Below are 13,262 nucleotides of genomic sequence, written 5' to 3' on the forward strand. Positions count from 1 at the left end.
CAGGGTTCTGCTTGGTGGGGAACATCCCTGGGCTTGTCTACACTGGCTATCGGGGGACTTGCTCTGGACTGGCTCGAGGCCAGCTCTGGGGGCCAGGCCCAAGGGGGAGGTCGGGATGGCTGCAGGTTTGCAGAGGAGTGAGCAATGCAGACCAGGTGGCTTTGCTTTTGCTTCCCTCACTTGGTTGAGGTGTCAGTGGGAAGGAGAAAAGTCAGACAAATGGAAAAAACAAAAAGGTTTTACACAGAACCTCTGCCAGGAGTCCTGAGAGTCCAGCCTCTACTTGGGGGCCAGCATGCCTGAGCGTCCCAGTCCCTCAATTGCTCATTGCCTTCCTCTAGGGGAGATGGGAAGAGGAACAGAGAGATGACAGACTACTGGCTTGCCTTGTGGTCTTGTGCAAGTCACTCAACCTTTCTGAACCTCAATGTTTGCATCCATAAAATGAGCGGGATGAAACTCTCTCACACACAGGCTTGTTCAGTAGGCTGTGTGTGGGGACATCCTTTGAGAATTGTCAGGAACAATACTGTCAGAGCAGATGCTAAATCCGAGAGCCTGGGCTTTTCTTTGTTGGAGGTCGTTTCCCTGGCTCCTCCATTCACTTTTTACAATCACAGAATCGTGGATTTTAAACTGGAAGGAATTTTAAAAGTCATCCGGTCCAGTCCTCTGGCATAATTATCTTTATTTTGCAGATGAGACTAAGTTGTCATTACTGTGAGCTTCTGTCATACCATGGTGCAGATAAGCCCTTTTCCTCCTGGGTAAGGTGTGAGCTCCAGATGCACACAGGTGCTCCCGCCAGTGAAGGGATGGAAGAGGACAGGAAGGTCATGCCCCTTAGAAGCAAGTGTGGGGTTCTGAAGGTTTCTAGGCAGAAGGTACCAGTGTCATCTCTGTCATCCACTGGGGGCAGGGGGAGGGGCACGGTGGGGAACGTCCTTGCCCTGCAGGTTCAGAGGGACCGTGAGAATCACATTCTGCTGCCCCTCCCCTTCCCCCTGAGAAAGCAAGGGATGCACCTGCTTCTCAGGACTGGCCACAGGGGAAAACCAGCTGCCAGGACAGTGTATTCTTCAGTGGTTTTTCCTTCAAAGAAGAATCTCCTTCTGACCCATCTCCTTGGGGAAAAGGAAAAACAAAAATAAATGAAAGGAACTAGGAAAAAAGGGCTCCCTCCCCAGGACTTTCTCCTGGCCCTGGAGCCTCATGGTATGTGGGGGCCAGCAAGAACCTTCTGAGTAGCAGAAAGGTTTCCCATCTTCCCGCCAGTTAAGGAGGCATCAGGGGATGGTAGGGAAGGTAGGCGAAATATAGGCATGCAGTCAAAAGCTGCCTAACTTGGGCCTCAGCTGCTAGAATTAAACCAAGGAGCTTTTCACACCTAAGTAATCAAGACATGGGTCTTTGATAGGGGCTGGGAGCAGTTTCTCAATAACCTTAACACCACTAGGATGCTGATAAGCCAAACAGTGAAGCTTGGGGAGACTGTTAATGAAGTGCCTTGGAGAGGATTAAGCATGCTTTACCGTATCCAAAACGAGAGTTTTCTTTGTGGAAGAAAGCGACTTGTGTCCTCCCCAACATCACACACATACTTTCCTGGCAGGCCCGCTGGGTTTCCAAACATTTCGTCACCGTCTCGTCCTGACCTTGGTGTGAAAGGAACGAGCCGCGTGGCCTGTTGGTTCCAGCAAAGCCATCGGGGGCGCCGGCCTGGGCTGGGGGAGGGTGGCGACTGACTTAGGAGTGGAGGTGAGGTCTGCTGGAAATCCCCAGCCTGGGCAGCCGCCGGAGGTTTAAAGACGCCTTCTCCGGCCTTATTTGGTCTCAGGAAGTGGGCGGCGCCGGGCCTGCTGGCTGAGAGGCAGACCCGAGACAGTTGTGCTGATGAAGTGGTAGAGCTGGTTCCTGCTCGCCGCCGTGCCGCGCGCGCCGGCCCGCCGCTGGGCGCTCCGCGCTCCCAGCCCCGAGTTGTGCAATCCTTTGTAGCACGCCAGAGAGTCCTCCTCCTTCGCTGTTGCCTCTCGCCCTCTCTCTCTCTCTTTTTTTTTTTCAAGCTGTGAGCTCAACCGATGAGTCAGAGCAGTGCAATCCTGACACTGCATCGGAGGACTGGGGGGTGACACGGAGGGAGGGAGAGCGATCGCGAGGCGGACACCACGGGCGCGGGGTGCGCCGAGGCTCCTGTGCCGGGAGCGAGGGGTGACAGCCCGCGCGTCCCGCCCGGGCCCTGCCAGCAAACTTCCCGGCCTCGGGAGGCGCGAGCTGGCGGAAATTCTGCGAGCGTCGCGGGGAGGCGGCGGCGCCTGTTTGTTTTTAAAATCGGGAGTGCGTGCAGGCGGCTGGAGCCTGGGAGGCGACCGAAGGCGGCGGCCCGCGGCGGAAAGGGGACAGCCGATGCCGGAGCTCGGGTAGGAGCAGGGTAAGTGGGGCTGTTGGGCCGGCGGCCGAGGCCTGCACGCGGCTCGGCGCAGAGCCCGGCCTGGCTGCGGCGGCCAAGGGACCCCGGGCTGCGCGCAAGCAGTGGCGGCTGGGGGCGCGGGCTGCAGCTCTGCAGGCGCGGCCCGGAGCGGGGGCGCGGAGCCACGGGGGGCGCGGCGTGGCAACTTCTGCTGCCCGAGCGGCCGTGGGGGGGGCGCTTGTGTACGTGCGTTTGCCGCCCTGCCGCCCGCCCCCTCGGCGGCCCGCACCCCCCGCCCGTAAGTGCCTGTGCAGAGCCAACCCGCCGTGTTTGTGCAGCTACGCAGCTCGCGCGCGGCCCCCGCCCACCCAGGCGCGGCCCCGGCAGGAAAACCCTCCCAAGCCACCCGGCCCGCGGCGGTAGCGGCGGCTCCTCCTCCGCCTGAACGAAACGTGGTGTCCGCTGGGACCGGCTTGCGTGACTGAGCCTGGGTCCGGGAGGTACAGGAGGGTCTCGCGAGCTGCGGGAACTTGGTGCGGGAGCCCTTTCCCTTTCCCGTGTGCACCCGAGAGCGGACGTGGAAACTGCACGCGCGCCCGGAGTTTGGGGGACAGAGTTGCAGGGGTGGCAGGGAACCGGGGCCAGTGCAGCTGAGGCCTAAGCTGGAGCGTTTAGGGCGGGCGGACCGGCCTCACCCCGCGCACCCCGGCGCTGCCGGCTGCTGGCGCACCTCAGACCTGTCATCCTTCGCCCAACCCCTCACGCCCCGTGCAGCCGCGGCCTGCGGAGTTCTCCCGCCGCCTCACCTTGTGCTGCGTTTGGTGGTGCCTGTGCGGAACTCGGGAGCCCGGGTTTTTTTTCTGGAGCCTGCGTAAGGCCGGCTTGGTGGCGGTAGTCATACCCCCCTTACAACTCACACATGCAGGAGCGTGTGCACCAGGTTGCACCTCTAGGGCCCCCACCAGGCTTCTGGATAAGGGCCTGACGCTTTCAAGCCTCAGCCCCAAGGAAGCCTCAGGAAGGCGGACCTAGAAGAGATACCTGCCACTCTGAAGTGGGAGCCCCTGGGTATTGCAGCCCAGCCTCCAGAGTGAGCTGCTGCAAGGATGAAAGGGGAAGTTACTCTCCCCCATTTAAAACTTTGTCGGTCACAACTTTAGTGGCTACTTCCTGCTTCCACGGCCCCACCTGGGACCTGTGTGCCAGCCTGTGCAGCCTCGCTCAGGGGACGGTGGGATGGGGGAGACCTGGCTGGCCTTGGGTGAGTCTGGAGGCCGCCTAGGCACGTGTGGTCAGGGGATCCCTGTTGGCAGCTGTGGCTGGATGGAGGGAAGGTCTGGCCTGCTCCAACCGGGGGAGCCTGGCCTGGTGGCAGTCTGGAGGTCTGGCCTCTCTTTGGCCCTGCAGCTTCAGGATTGAGACTGGAGGCCTGATGCAAGTGGAAGAAACGCAGCTCGGAGGAGAAGCCTCGTCTCCCTTGTGGGGCCCCGGCTAAGGGAAGGAAACCACTTGTCTTGCTCCAGAACCTCCTAGGGATGGTGTGCATGTGCCGCTTTAACATCAGAGAAATGCACCCTTTTCACAGGCTGTTAGATGGCTTCAGGATGAAGGGGAAAGGAGAAACCGTCCCTGGTTGGGAATTTGTGGATCCTCCTTTTCCTACGGCTCTGGACAGTGAATAATAGGGGTGTAAACACTCAGTTACTGTGATAAACCATCTCATTGTATGGCTCTGGCCCAGTCTCCACTCTAATTGGATTGGCCTCTGGCAGGTTACTCTGGTCTGAGTAGCTCCCAGAGGCCAGCGGGGTGAAGAACCTGGAGGGTTCCTCCCCCGCCCCCCAACCATGCAGCTTGCTCTGGGACGACCTGACCACTGCCAGTGTGGTCTCTCAAAGCATCGGGAAGAACCCACACTCCTCCTGGCTCTGTCAGCCCCTCACCCCACCCTAGGAAAGAGTGCCCTGGAGTGCCCATGGGGATGAGAGTTCAACTTTTAAATGTGGGATTTAAAAATAGCTTGAGTGTTTAGCCCTGTGGGCTGCTGCTTTTAATAAATGGAGAAACAAAAAGGCAATATGCAGTTACAGATTTCAGCTGAAGGCCTCCTGTGGCGGCAGAACTCGGAAGGGATGCCCAGTGGAGACAAGGCCTCTGGGCCCCTAAGTGGGAGAAGGATTGGCAGGGGGGTGCGCATGGAGCAGAGTGTCCTGGAAGGGGAGTGGGTCCAGTCCAGGAATCTTTGGCATTGACAGCCCCTCTCCTGCAGTTGGGTCTCCCAGAAGGAAACCTTGCTCCTGGTGGAATGGGCATGGCCACAAATAGCTGGGAGATTGCGGCGTATCCTTCTAATCCTGTTTCAAATGTCACTTCTTTGGAGAAGCCTCAGCCTTCTTCTGAATACTCATTTCCACCTTATATAGTTATTTGTGCACATACTGTAATGTGGTGGGCAAATCATAAACTGGGAGCTAGAGTTTCTATACCTTCAAAGAGTTGAGGTGAGGATTTTGCAAGTTAGTACATATGCACCAAATGTTGAAAGCACATTACAGTATTATCATAGCTCTGCTCTAGCATATGCTCTATATTGTTCCCACAGTGTCCGGCATCTAGTAGGTGTTTAGCATATGTTAGCTGAACAAAATGAATGAAAGATCTCCATCCAGAAAACGTGGACTTAGCATGTGGTGGGCCCAGTGAGTCCTGCTGCGGGATTCATACTGTGCCATTGTTTTCAAAAGGGTTGGTCCATGTGTGAGTCTGATGCTGGTGAACCCAGTCTCCTGGCACTGCCCTATGGCTGGCCTTCTGGAGAATATGTCCCAGTAATCCTGACCCCAATGGGACCTCAGGGTGAAAGAGTGTTGGAGCCTCCTGCCTGGGAATCTGCTAACTTGGGCATTTCCTTTGGCCAGGCCAATTGGCACCCTTCCTGTGTGTGCTCAAATTAGTACAGAAGCAGCCTGGGGGCTCCATTCTTCCCTGACACTCCACAGGCTGCAGGAAATGCAGCCAGGGGTCGTGTTCCATTGAAAGAGTTGCTTCTGCACAGGCAGGATCGCTCTGGCTGTGTGGGGCTGAACTAAGTAAACTCCTCGGAGCTGGGCTGGAGCTGGGCTGGAGCTGGGCTGGAGCTGGGTGGAGTGTGCTGAAATTCCCAGTTCTTACTTGTGGGATCTGCATTTGCATTCGAAGCAACATTCAGGATATCGTGAGACTGTGAGCTCATTTTATGAATCAGAAGCATTACAGCATAACTTCAGTGTTGGAAACTGCTCTTTGGAATCCAGATCACCCTCCCTCCACCCCCAACACACACACACTTACAGGGGCTCTCACAGTCACGCACTTGGGAACAATAACAGTCAGTGGGACATCAGTTAGGATTCCAGAGCCATCAGGCAAAACTTGTGTACACCTACTTCCCTCCCCACACTCAGAACACCATTCCTGGATGGTGTGTGGACAATAACCTGGGCAGTGACTCTGAAGGAAGCCTGGCAGGGGCATAGGAATGAGGCCTGGGCAGACCTGGGTTCGTTCTTCAGCTGCCCCACTTGCTGTGTGGCTTTGAGCATTGCTTAACTTCCTGAGCCTCAGTTTCCCTACCTATAAAATGGGGATGATAGTAATTACTCATAGCGTTGCTACAAAGGTTAAACAAGATCATGCATGCAAAGTGACTGGCACACAGTAGGTACTCAACAGATGATGGCTAGCATTTCACCAGTTCCTACCAAGCCCAGCTCCTGTTTGCCTTTTGCTCCTTCCAGGGAAAAGGAAATGAAGGGTCACCTGCTTGTGGTAGGAGGGTACCCTTCCAGGCCACTGGGCTTATGTAAATGAAGCTCATTTTCGAACTCCCTAGGCCCTGGGCAAAACTGTGTGATGCACTCCAGCCTGGACCAGCGCAGACCCTACGGCCTGTGTACTTTTGCAAGGGATTCTGTCCCTGCAGCAGAGGGTTAAGGGCTCAGCTTCCCAGAGATCATATTGTGCTCTTGGGAACTTACCCGCCCAGGCCTCAGGCTGAACTGCTCAGGTGGGTGGGAGGAAGGCTGCTTTAGAAAGCCAAGGAAAAAATCCTCCTGTCTTCGCTTCACCTGAAGCCTCTCAGTGTGACCTCAACGGAGTTCCGGTGGAGCCTGGGGTGGGAGTTGCTCCTAAAAGCAACTTTGGCTGTTTCACCAGGTAGCAAGGGTGGAGTGGGAGGGTGGGGGGAACACCAAGATATTATATAAGAAGAAAGTTAACACATGTCTGAAGAGAGCTGGGGTTTTGCAGGGGTGAGGGTCGGGGGCTCCCTGCGGGACTCAACTTACTGGTTGTGGTTTTTGGGGACTGGTGGGGAGGAGAGGGGCTGGAGGCCTGAGCCGTCCCAGGCAGTGGTTCTTGATCTTGCTCTTCCTGGAACGGATCCTGGTGCTATGGCCAGCCGGGGAAGGTGCTCTCTGTTCCCTCTGCCTTTCTCTCCAGCCACAGGGAGCTTGTGGTGAGTGTTATATTTTCCAGGCAATGCTTCTTCCTCTAGGAGTCTCAGGAAGGGGGGAGGGGAACAGCCAGGGCAAGTTTGTCCTGGCCGAAGCTTGGAGAGAGGGAAGTACAACAGGCTTGCAGCCAGAAGGGGGTTCCCTCTGAGGCCACCTGTCTTCTCTGGGGAAATGGGGTCCAGAGAGGAGGGAAAATAGTGGGGGATTTCGATTCCCAGCTTTTTCCAGCAGCTGGGCAGACAGAGACCCCAAGCCCGCCTGCTGTTGCCAGAATTTGCCAGTTCCTGGGAGGGGAAGGCCCTGGAACTCGGAAGAGATCCCAGAAACTCAAAATCCTGCGAGTGCAAGTAGTCTGGCCTTTCTCCCCCTTCCTCCTCCTCCCCCCAGCCTGCCCGGCAGCTCTTGGGGCGCATCTGGCTGGCCTCAGATCCTCCATCCCACCTGACCTGGCTTTGACCTCTTCAGCTGGCCCTGGGTCCTAGTTCTGGGCTCTCCAGCTCCCAGGATTTACCCAGAGCTGGAAAACACTTTGGGACATCTAGTCCTTCACTTTCAAATGGGGAAGCTGAGAGGCAGCGAGTTCCTTGAAGTTCCATAGACTGTCCCCACTTTAGCTTCACAGAGGAAAGCCTCCTCTGTCCTGCCCCTGGTGCCTGCCCCTCCCAGTTTCAAAACGTGAAAGGGCCGCTTCAGTGCAGGAAGAGCCCAGAGGAATACTGTCTCGGCTCCTGGGTGTGGCCCAGTCTTCAGCTGGCTCCATAGTTATTTGTCTGTTTGTGTGTGTGAGTGAGTTTTGTGGTTAGGAGACTGGATCTGACTGAAAGCAGAAGTACCCACGCTCTGTGGGCTATGCAGCGTGCAGATTGGACTGTACAGGGACAGACGGGAGAGGAAGGCAGGGGCAGAGGCCCTCCTGCACGGTGGCTGCTGGTGCTCTTTTTGTCCTTGCACAGTGCTTGCACACTTGAGTGTAAACAGCCCTTCCAGGTTGCTAGCAGCTGCCTTTCCTTGCTGGCTTTGGGCAGAAGAGGTACCAAAAATAACCAGGCGGCCACTTCTACTTGTGGGACTTTCACTGTGGTGGCCTCGGGGCAGGCTTACTTGCTCCCTGCAGGCCCCGGTGCCTCTGGCATCCCTGTTCAGACGTTCTGTGACCACCGTCTCCCCAGCCTCCCTCAGGTGATGGCCTTTCCCTTTTACTGCTCTTAGAGGGAGCCCAGGAGGGTGGAGACTCCACTATGGGCTGGGAAGCTCTGCCAGGTTTTATCTGGGGACTCTTGTCCCGCCATGTCCCTGCAGGCCCTGCTGGCACAGCTGAGTTCTGGGGAGGCCTGTGCTGAGTGTGCTCCTCCTGGGTCCCTAGGCCAGATGCCTGCAGAGCCCAGCACTGTTGCTGGGATTCCTAGTCCCCTTGTCCTGTTCCTGTCTGGTCAGCCCTGCTCTCAGCCGGCTGTGGAACTGGAAGAGGCCATTTCATTCCCTTCCAGGTGTTGAAGACTAATAATGAATGATCTGCCCCTGCCCAGCAAGGGGGAAATGAAATCACATTTATCGAGTTCTTACTTTGTGCCAGGCACTCCATGTGTGTGTGTGTGTGTGTGTGTGTGTGTGTATATATATATATATATATATATATATATATATATAAAAACCCTCATTTAATCCCACAATAACTATGAGATGAAAATATTGTGCCTGTTTACTGGTAGGGAAACTGAGGCCCACAGAGAGGCAGGTGATTGGAGAAGCCAGGACACATCCTGTTTGACCCCAAAGCCCTGTCTTTTTACCAGGCAGCTCCCACACTTCTACTGGCTATTTTCATGTGCACAGGGAACAATGCTTTGACCCTAGGAATGAAGTGTTGATGGTAGGAATTCAGGCACCATTAGCTGGCTGATAGGGGAGATATTTTGGGCTGGGAAGGGTGGGGAAGACCCCTCTGAGGCCTCCCTCTCCAAACACTTTACAGGGTAGCGAGAAGCCCAGCCTGAGCCACGAGGCCCTGCTGTGCAGGGCGATAGGCACGTGGGGGTCCGCTGTGTGTGTGTGTTGGGGGGGATTGCTGGGGAGTCACTCATGCATGAGAGGAGTGGAAAGGTTTAGTTTAGCCCTCCCAGAAACCTTGCAAGCATCTCCGTCTCCCCAAATATCCCAGCCTCCGTAGTCTGAGAACAGCTCTAGGACCATAGGCTGGAGTGGGTGGGATCTTGGGCCTCCCTTCCTGGCTGCTGGGTCTGACCCCAGGGCCCATCATGCCGGCTGGCTTGGCTCAGGTCCCAGAGAGCCTGGTTGGTGTGTACTCGGGGTTTGGGCTGGATGCTGTGCTGGTGCCTGGTGCCAAAGGCCTCTGGGTGTATTTCAGGAACAATAAAGAATAAATCAGCACAGGAGACGAGGGCCTGCAGCAGCTGCTCAGAGACTGGAGAAACGCAAGGAATGTGTGAGCATTTGGCCGAGGCCCTGGATCTTGACCAGGACCTGAGAAAGGCCGTGACACTGACTGGATGCCTGGACGAGGGGGGCAGGTGGCTGGCTCTCTGTGCCCACTCTGCAGCCCGTCTAGGAGGCCCTAGGCAGCCATGTTGAGAGCCGCCCCACCTCTGCTGGCAGCAAGGTTTTGTTCTTCTTGGTCACTAGCAAGTATTGGGGAGCCATATTATCCCCATTCTTATCCTCCAAACCAGCAGGATGACCCCCTGAAAAAACTCCCCTCCCCCTCTTCCCCCAGGCCATCAGGTAGGTCCTAGCTCCTTCTGGAGCTGGCCAGGCAGATGAGCCAGAGCTGATGAAGACACCACAACTAGACACCGCTCCTGCCCACCCCCCGCTTCCTTTCTCCTGAGAAGAGGCAGCAGAGCCAGGTCTGAGGGAGTGCTGAGTGTGAGAACATCCCCTGGGAGGCCCTGAACACAGCTCTACCCAAGTAATGAGCCGTGTGTTCTTGGGCAAATCATGTTACCTGTCAGGGCTTCGGGCCCATCAGCCATGAAACTGAGATTTGGACCAGTGATCTTTGGAGTGGGTGGGCACTATCTGTCTCCCTTCTTTAGGATGTGCAATGAACAACCTTTATTCAGTAGTTTCATTTCTTGAGAGGAAACCCTCCTGAGAGCCCCATGCAGAGAGGTAGCTTGTCATGCTGGGACTGATGCTCAGTGCCCTGGGTGGGGGCATTGGCACTAGTAGGAACCCAAGCGTGGACTGACTTGACCCAGATTTCAGTGTGCCAGGGGAAGGGGCAGGAACCTGGGCCCCATGGGGATTTGGGGCGAGTCACCGCTTTATTTTTAAAGAGCTGTTGGCCAACTGTGGGTGTGGGGTTGGAGAGTGTGGGAGGGATGTGGCTTCCTCTTGAACTGAAGATGTTGAGCTTCACAGGTTGGCCCAGTGGTGGTAATCACCAGGAGCATCTTCATTTTCAAAGCCACTCGCCTCCCAGGCCCCTCTCACTCACCTTTCCTGACCAGCCACGCTTCCAGGACATGACTGGTTTTCAGGCCAGCTGAAGCTGCTCTTCAGGGAGATGTGAACAGCCCAGAGCCTGCTGCCATCCATCCCAAATAGCCTGATGTGTACCCAAGCAGGAGGCTGAGCCTGAGGCCCTGCAGAAAACGCTCTGGGTTCCAGTCCTGGCATTGCCTCTATACTCCTGTGACCTCAGATCTTCAGGTGCCTCGTTGAGAAACGGGAGTGTAATGATACCTGCCTTGCCATGAGGATTAAACGGGATCATGTGTGTAGCGTGCCCAGCACCATGCTTGGCACATAGTAGTGCCCCCAAGAAATGTTAGAGGTGGAGATGATGGTGAAGTAGAAGCCTTCCATTTGTGACGTCGAGGTTTCACTTTGGCTCCAAGCCCTGCCCAGTGTCTTGCCAAAAGGTGGGGCCTCCTAAATGGAGGCATGAAGCGTTGTTATTGGTGTCCTTGCTTCTGGGCCTTGATTCTTGCTCCTGTCTGTGTATTTGCAGGCAAGTTTCTTTCCTTCTCTGGGCTGCTTTGTGGAACAAGGAATTGGACTGAGTGAGATGCAGCATCCCTTGATATTTGGAATCTGTTCAGCTTCCGCAGCTATGCCCTGCTTTGGTGGCTGGCTCTGAAGAGAGGCACAAGCCACCTTTCTCCATGTGTTGTGGAGGCTCTTATTCCAGAGGGTGATCCTGCTGACTGCAGCTCCCAGCTCACGCCTGCAGTCCTCCCACCTCAAAGCCCTATGGGCTGTCCTAGCTTCCAGGGGGTCTTACAGATGTTCACGGTCTCGAGGGGAGACTGTTTCTGCAGGCTGGGGCTGGGATTATTTCTTGGGAGGGAGTGTTATATACTATGCTCTACTTGGAAATGGCCCCAGGAAAAGCAGCAGTTCTGGGAGGGAGCATGAGAAAGGGGAGGATCCACAGCTGGCTTTGTGGGGTTCTCCTGTATAGCATTCCTTCTGAAGCCCACAACAAGTGTAGATTTGGGATTTTTCTGGAAGGATGATGGAAAGACCAAGGACTTTAAAGGCAGACAACAAGATTTTGAATCTTGCTTCTGCCACCTTAATAACAGAGCCTCAGTTTCCCTCTGTAGAATGGGGACAATGAGATGCCTGGGTGGGAAGTTTGTGTGCGTGGATTAGGGTATGTCAGGTACCTGGCGTGGGGAAAGTGCTCTGTATATGTTAGCTTCCTTCTTTTGGGAAGGATCTGCCTTTTGGACATTCTGTAGACTGGGGAAGTGAAGATGTTTGCTTGTGGCCGTCTTCCCCGGGGAGAAGTAGGGCTGAATAACAAGCTGTTACAGCCCTAAAGGGCTCTCCCTCCCCAGCTGTTTTGATTCCGGGATCAAGATTGGGGTCAGGTTCAGTGTGTGTCTGGTGTGGAGCTACCCAGGCATTTGCAAAAATCTGAGATCTGCAGCTTCCTAGGGCTGTGCAGAAGGTGTGGAGAATATGGTCTGAGTAAGGAAGGAGTGGCCTTTCTGAGCTGAGAACTTGACAAGTTACTTCTAACTTTCATTTCCTGTAAATTCCCCAAATTTCCTTCTATTTTTGATTCTAATTTTATCTCATTTTGATTGGAGAACATACTTTGTATGATTTCAACCCTTTCAAATTTATTGAGACTTGTTTTATGGCCTAATTTATGATCTATCCTGGAGAATATTCTGTGTACCCTTGAGAAGAATGGATATTCTGCTGTTGTTGAGTGGAAGGTTCTATGGATATCTGTTGGGTCTATTTGCTTTATAGTGTTCAAGTCTTCTGTTTCCTTGTTGATCTTCTGTTTAGTTGTTCTATCCATTCTTGAAAGTGAAGGCTCCAACTCTTATTGTTGAATTGTCTATTTTCCCCTTCAATTCTGACAGTTTTTGCTTCATATATTTTGGGGGCTCTGTTGTTAGGTGCAAATACATTTATAATTGTAATATCCCCTTAATGGGTAGACACATTTGTCATTATAAAGTGTCCTTCTTTGTCTCTAATAAGAGTTTTTGTTTTAAAGTCTATTTTGTCTAATATTAGCATAGCCATTCCCAGCTCTCTTTTGGTTACTGTTAGCATGGTATATCTTTTTCCATCCTCTCACTTTCAGCCTATTAGTGTCTTTAAATCTAAAGTGTGTGTCTCTTGTTAACAGTTGGATCATGGTTTTTGTTTTGTTTTGTTTTGTTTTTTTTGCGGTACGCGGGCCTCTCACTGTTGTGGCCTCTCCCGTTGCGGAGCACAGGCTGCGGACGCGCAGGCTCAGCAGCCATGGCTCACGGGCCCAGCCGCTCCGCGGCATGTGGGATCTTCCCGGACCGGGACACGAACCCGTGTCCCCTGCATCGGCAGGCGGACTCTCAACCACTGCGCCACCATGGATCATGGTTTTTTTAAACCCATTTTCCCAAACTCTGCCTTTTAATTGAGGTGTTAATCTATTTACATTTAAAGTAATTATTAAAAAGGTTGGATTGATGTCTGCCATTTTTGCTATTTGCTTTCTGTCTAATGTCTTTTTTTTGTTCCTCTGTTACTCCGTTACTGTCTTCTTTTGTGTTAAATAGATACTTTTGAGTATACCATTCCAGAGCTGTAAAATGGGACAAAGAAGAGTGAGGGTTAAGTAAGACATTGCCAGCAATGCACTCAGCACTGTGTTTGGCAGATAGTAGAAGCTCAGTAAACATGGGCACTCACTTGGGCCTTGGGCACTCTAAGAGCCATGGTCAGCCCTAGGGCTCATGGGACCCCTCATGCCTCCTGTGCAGGACACGACACCCTGGCAGGTGGCTCCCAGGGGAATGAGGAGCAGTGGGTCCTTGGAAACTGCACTGTGCCAGGCCCTGACCCTCCAGCCGTTCCTCTGCTCCAGCACCCGGGTGCCACCTGGGCTG

General features: G+C 54.3%; 1 protein-coding gene across 3 annotated transcripts in view; it reads left to right on the top strand.

Annotated features, from left to right (window-relative positions):
- Positions 1-13,262, top strand: part of MIDEAS (mitotic deacetylase associated SANT domain protein) — a 66,941-nt gene that overhangs the window by 23,225 nt on the left and 30,454 nt on the right. Inside the window, exon 1 of one of the 3 annotated variants that reach the window (XM_067730816.1) lies at positions 2,175-2,428. The exons of 1 other annotated variant lie outside the window; for it this stretch is intronic. The gene's annotated coding sequence lies outside the window, so the exon portion shown is untranslated. Of the gene's footprint in view, positions 1-2,174; positions 2,429-13,262 lie in introns of those variants that run through there. One more of the 3 variants, XM_067730835.1, reaches the window with a different exon arrangement.

This window comes from Pseudorca crassidens, chromosome 1 (genome assembly GCF_039906515.1).
Source record: "Pseudorca crassidens isolate mPseCra1 chromosome 1, mPseCra1.hap1, whole genome shotgun sequence".
Classification (NCBI taxonomy): domain Eukaryota; kingdom Metazoa; phylum Chordata; class Mammalia; order Artiodactyla; family Delphinidae; genus Pseudorca; species Pseudorca crassidens.